The sequence below is a fragment of the Melanotaenia boesemani genome, chromosome 3 (genome assembly GCF_017639745.1).
Source record: "Melanotaenia boesemani isolate fMelBoe1 chromosome 3, fMelBoe1.pri, whole genome shotgun sequence".
Lineage (NCBI taxonomy): Eukaryota > Metazoa > Chordata > Actinopteri > Atheriniformes > Melanotaeniidae > Melanotaenia > Melanotaenia boesemani.
The window spans coordinates 40,097,317-40,103,316 of record NC_055684.1 but is presented as its reverse complement, the minus strand read 5'-3'; positions in this window follow the sequence as shown (position 1 = coordinate 40,103,316).

Here is a 6,000-nt window from a genome sequence, read left to right as displayed (position 1 = left end):
TGCCGAAGGAAACATGCCAACAGATAAATGTCATTTCTGTGTAGAGGGTTCCTCTGAAATGTGGGAATATGTGTAACTTTATGTTGGGAGACTGTACGGCCTCACAAGGACCAGGACATGTGGCCCTTCAGCTGAATGAGGTTTTCTAAGTGCATTATTTTGTAAACCTTTGCAGCTACTGCTTAGTCAGCGGTTCCATAAAAACGAGCCGGTTGGCTAACAACTGCCGTTGTTTCAAATCAAGGACCGTTTCGTTTACGCCACAGACACAGCAATGCTCATGCTGGAGATTCAGCAACGATGAACAAACATACAGAACAAATAACATTCATCATTTGCAACACGTATAGCCCATCTACATCCGTGAAACCGGCTGAAAAACATTTCCGTGTGCTAACTCTACTGAGTCGGTATAACCGCAGCCTCCAACAAATGATCAGATCCATCACTGTGGTCAGGGATAGAAGAGAGGTAGCATGCTGCCATTTACATTACAATTATGAATAACTTCATATTTACATCTGTGCTGAACAGCCTCCACCTGCACTGGTACTGCTGAGTCGCTGGCCGCCATTATTCAGCTCTGGAAAGCTGGTTGAAAGTCCCTCCCCTTCCGCTACGTCAGCAAGATGGCGTCCGGTTAGTGTGTGTAGTGTTCATTGTTTCACACTGGATGTTTTAGGGCAGCATCCGGGTACTTTCAGAGCACAAGTTTTTGCTTAAATGTCAGTGTGAATCAACGATGCACCAAAACAAAGTATTCAAAATAGGGCAGGGGCGCTGACCGAGACACACCTTATGTGTTTTAATAGGACATGTGCATCGTACGTCCACCATGTTATGTTTGTTTAGCCTAAGGGGCGGGACTTAGTGGTAATTGTTGGAGGAAAAGAATATTTGCAAAGTGTTTTTACCGGCTCAGTTCTAGCCCAGACCCTGATGTTTTTCTTACCATAAGCATTTAGTTTTAAATGCCTAACCTTTTTTTTTTTTTACCAACAATATACTTATTTATAACACCGATGACAAGACGAGACATACGTTTTGTGTACAGGAACATAGAAAGGAAAAAAAGAAAAGATAGAACACAACAAACCAATAAACAACCAACTAGATAGTAGTAATGACAATAATAACAATAATAAATATCAATAATAATAATAGTTATTATAAACGTCGTCCAACCCCTCCAAAGCCCTGTCGTCCAACCCCTCCAAAGCCCCGTCGTCCAACCCCTCCAAAGCCCCGTCATCCAACCCCTCCAAAGCCCTGTCATCCAACCGTCATCCAACCCCTCCAAAGCCCCGTCATCCAACCCCCGCAAAGCCATGTCATCCAACCGTCATCCAACCCCTCCAAAGCCCTGTCATCCAACCCCTCCAAAGCCCCGTCATCCAACCCCCGCAAAGCCATGTCATCCAACCGTCATCCAACCCCTCCAAAGCCCTGTCGTCCAACCCCTCCAAAGCCCCGTCATCCAACCCCTCCAAAGCCCTGTCATCCAACCGTCATCCAACCCCTCCAAAGCCCCGTCATCCAACCCCCGCAAAGCCATGTCATCCAACCGTCATCCAACCCCTCCAAAGCCCTGTCATCCAACCCCTCCAAAGCCCCGTCATCCAACCCCCGCAAAGCCATGTCATCCAACCGTCATCCAACCCCTCCAAAGCCCTGTCGTCCAACCCCTCCAAAGCCCCGTCATCCAACCCCTCCAAAGCCCTGTCATCCAACCGTCATCCAACCCCTCCAAAGCCCCGTCATCCAACCCCCGCAAAGCCATGTCATCCAACCGTCATCCAACCCCTCCAAAGCCCCGTCATCCAACCCCTCCAAAGCCCCGTCATCCAACCCCTCCAAAGCCCCGTCATCCAACCCCTCCAAAGCCATGTCATCCAACCCCTCCAAAGTCCTATCATCCAACCCCTCCAAAGCCCCGTCATCCAACCCCTCCAAAGCCCCGTCATCCAACCCCTCCAAAGCCCCGTCATCCAACCCCTCCAAAGCCCCGTCATCCAACCCCTCCAAAGCCCCTGTCATCCAACCCTCTTAAAGCCCCGTCATCCAACCCCTCCAAAGCCCCTGTCATCCAACCCCTCTTAAAGCCCCGTCATCCAACCCCTCCAAAGCCCCGTCATCCAACCCCTCCAAAGCCCTATCATCCAACCCCTCCAAAGCCCCGTCATCCAACCCCTCCAAAGCCCCGTCATCCAACCCCTCCAAAGCCCCGTCATCCAACCCCTCCAAAGCCCCGTCATCCAACCCCTCCAAAGCCCCGTCATCCAACCCCTCCAAAGCCCCGTCATCCAACCCCTTTAAAGCCCCGTCATCCAACCCCTCCAAAGCCCCGTCATCCAACCCCTCCAAAGCCCCGTCATCCAACCCCTCCAAAGCCATGTCATCCAACCGTCATCCAACCCCTCCAAAGCCCTATCATCCAACCCCTCCAAAGCCCCGTCATCCAACCCCTCCAAAGCCCCGTCATCCAACCCCTCCAAAGCCCTGTCATCCAACCCTTCCAAAGCCCTGTCATCCAACCCCCGCAAAGCCATGTCATCCAACCGTCATCCAACCCCTCCAAAGCCCCATCATCCAACCCCTCCAAAGCCCCGTCATCCAACCCCTCCAAAGCCCTGTCATCCAACCCCTCCAAAGCCCCGTCATCCAACCCCCGCAAAGCCATGTCATCCAACCGTCATCCAACCCCTCCAAAGCCCTGTCATCCAACCCCTCCAAAGCCCCGTCATCCAACCCCTCCAAAGCCCTGTCATCCAACCGTCATCCAACCCCTCCAAAGCCCCGTCACCCAACCCCCACAAAACCATGTCATCCAACCGTCATCCAACCCCTCCAAAGCCCTGTCATCCAACACCTCCAAAGCCCCGTCATCCAACACCTCCAAAGCCCCGTCATCCAACCCCTCCAAAGCCCCGTCATCCAACCCCTCCAAGGCCCCATCATCCAACCCCTCCAAAGCCCCTTCATCCAACCCCTCCAAAGCCCCGTCATCCAACCCCTCCAAAGTCCTGTCATCCAACACCTCCAAAGCCCCGTTATCCGACACCTCCAAAGCCCCGTCATCCAACCCCTGCAATGCCCCGTCATCCAACCCTTGCAAAGCCCCATCGTCCAACCCCCGCAAAGCCATGTCATCCAACCGTCATCCAACCCCTCCAAAGTCCTGTCATCCAACCCCTCCAAAGCCCCGTCACCCAACCCCCGCAAAGCCATGTCATCCAACCGTCAACCGTCATCCCACCCCTCCAACCTGTAAATGCAAACATTTTAGCTTGTGTCATGTAAATCAAATATTTTAATTGGATTTAAGCAACATGATTTTTAGTGGGACTTTTTTGTTCAGTGATTTTTTGTTTTGGGTGTTTGCATCTGCACAAGCCCTCTGCTCCCTGCTTAACTATCCTTTCTCATGTTTGCCACATACCTAATGTTTTTCTTTCTTTTTTTTTTCTTGTTGTTGTTTTTCCCAAAAAGCAGCTCCAACATGGACCCATCTGACCAGAAAGCACCTTCCCACTGCCTTTCTGTTCACCTGAATTTATTCCCAGAGAAGTGTGTAAACCTGATGTTTGGATTCCCCTTTGCAAAATACAAAAATACCATTTAATATCATGCTAGCTGCTCTAAGTTGTGTCATCTTTCATTATAAATAGTAAATGGACTGTATTTGAATTGCACTGTTCTTGTCTTGGTGACCACCATAACAGGCCAGAGTTACCCATTAGACTTGTGATCTGGGGAAGCCATGGATCCACCAACCAGTCAATTTGCAAATTCAATCAGCAGCTTTGATGCAAAGTTATTTGTAAATGAATTGAACTGGTGCCCTGCTCTGTGTTTGTGTTCATGCTGGAATTCTTAACATTTGTCCACCATTTTTTGAGATATCCACTAATCTCCACTAAGTGATTTATTTATTGATTTGACATTTTTTGTGTTTGTCTTTTGCTAGAAAGAATCCAGAATGGGGATGAAGTCAGTTTCCCTGCAGAAGCTGAGGCTGGGGAGCTCAGCCGAGGCGAAGAAGTTAAGCAGCCTAGAAAAAGCAACAGCTCCTCTTCCTTGCTGCTCTCTTTAAAAATGCACCTGAGGAGATCTTCCTCAGGGTCAACTTGCACCACAGACGACCCGTCGTCCTCTCAGGAGAGCTACATGGAAGGTCAGTCTTACAGATTTGTTGCCATATCCTTCTTCGGTAAATATAAATACACAATGAGATTATGGGAAAAAATTATTGTGTAATAAAAATGAAAATTGTTATGAAATGAACTTCTCATTTAAAAAAGAGCTTTTCTACTAATGTAATGAACTATGATTAATATACAGAATAATGATGACAGAGAATAAAGAGAATAAAAAAAATTTGCAAATTGTTCCTCACCACGCTGTGAGAAGTCATAAATACAGTTCATATAATCAATTATGAAAATATGTGAATTTAGATTCTAAAACTACAGCAAAAAGAGAAAAAGATTATTAAGAAAAATGGCCACCAAAGTAAATTCCCAACATGCAACAGCAGCAATGTTTACACCACAGCTTATGTTCCCTTTAAAATGTAATCAAATATTAAATAATCTGCCCCAAAGATAAATTCTTTTCACCAGGTGGAAAGGAGTTTTCTTCCATTTGTTATTTACTCAAAGGAAAGTTTTTTTCTTTTTTCTAACCCTGTCCTGTCCAGCATCCTAACATACAGAACGGTGGTCTGTGTGCCATATTTTGCTTTACAGATTTGCTCTACCAAGGGAGACATGTCATATACCTGGCTGCCCTTGATATTTTTATTATTTTTATTGTAATCTTATTTTCTTTCGTTTTTATATGTCAGTGCCGAACCTGACAGGGAGATAGAGGAAGAGCAAAAAAAAAAAAAAAGGGAGAAAAGGACAGGATTAAAATGTGGAAATAACAGTTGTCTAGGCTGCCTAAAACAGACCACAAAAAATCAATATAAACTACCACAGTACTACATGATACATAAACAAAATAGGATAATGATGATATAAAAAACTACAGCAGTCATCAAACGTACCTGCAGAGAAACGTACCAACACACGAACATCAGCAAAAACTAGTCAGAAGCAGATGGAGAGATTGATTAAAGAAATCGTAATGTTTGTATATAAACAAAATGACGTTCAAAAACTACAAAAAACTACAAAATCCTAGTCCTAGTTATGAGTAAAGTCGTCCTATTAATGAGTAAAGTAATCCTAGGAATGAGTAAATCAATCTAGGAATGAGCAAAACAGACCTAGAAATGAGTGAAGTAGTCCTAGGGAATAAGTAAAGTTATCTAGGAATAAGTAAAGTAAACCTAGGAATGAGTAAAGTAATCTAGGAATGAGTAACGTAGTCCTAGAAATGAGTACAGTAATCCTAGGAATGATTAAAATAGTTCTGTGCATGAGTGAAGTAGTCCTAGTGTGGCATGACGAGGGTAGGGCCTTAATAAGTAGCTTCGTTGATAAGGATGTGTGACAACGCCACCCAGGGGAATTTCACCCCCGGGAACCTTCTAGCTCTTAAAAGTAATAGCTAGGTTTATATCATGAGCAGAGTCCGTTCCAATTCACAATAATCTTTATTTAAACAATCAAAATAAAATAAACTGTCGGCGGGTATTTAACCATAAAACTAAAGACACAGATTGTGGGGAGGGCAACCATTCCCAACATTAACCAAATAGGGGAAAACAAGACAAACTCAAACCAAACCACCAGTGTAGACACATCAACCGTGCTCAAACGACCACCACCAGGGAGGGGAATGTTGCTCGGAGCCCACAGCACCTGTACACAAAACACAGAATTAAAAGTACGCCACCGACAGTTAAACTAAAATCTAGTAGAAATATGCCATCAAGCAGGACAACAAATAAAAGGTAAACTTCAGCGCCACAAGTCCAGAATAATCCGTCCAGTGTAATCAGTTCAGGCACGCCAGAACAGCAGGGCTGCCGATGATCACTTCCGCCGAGTC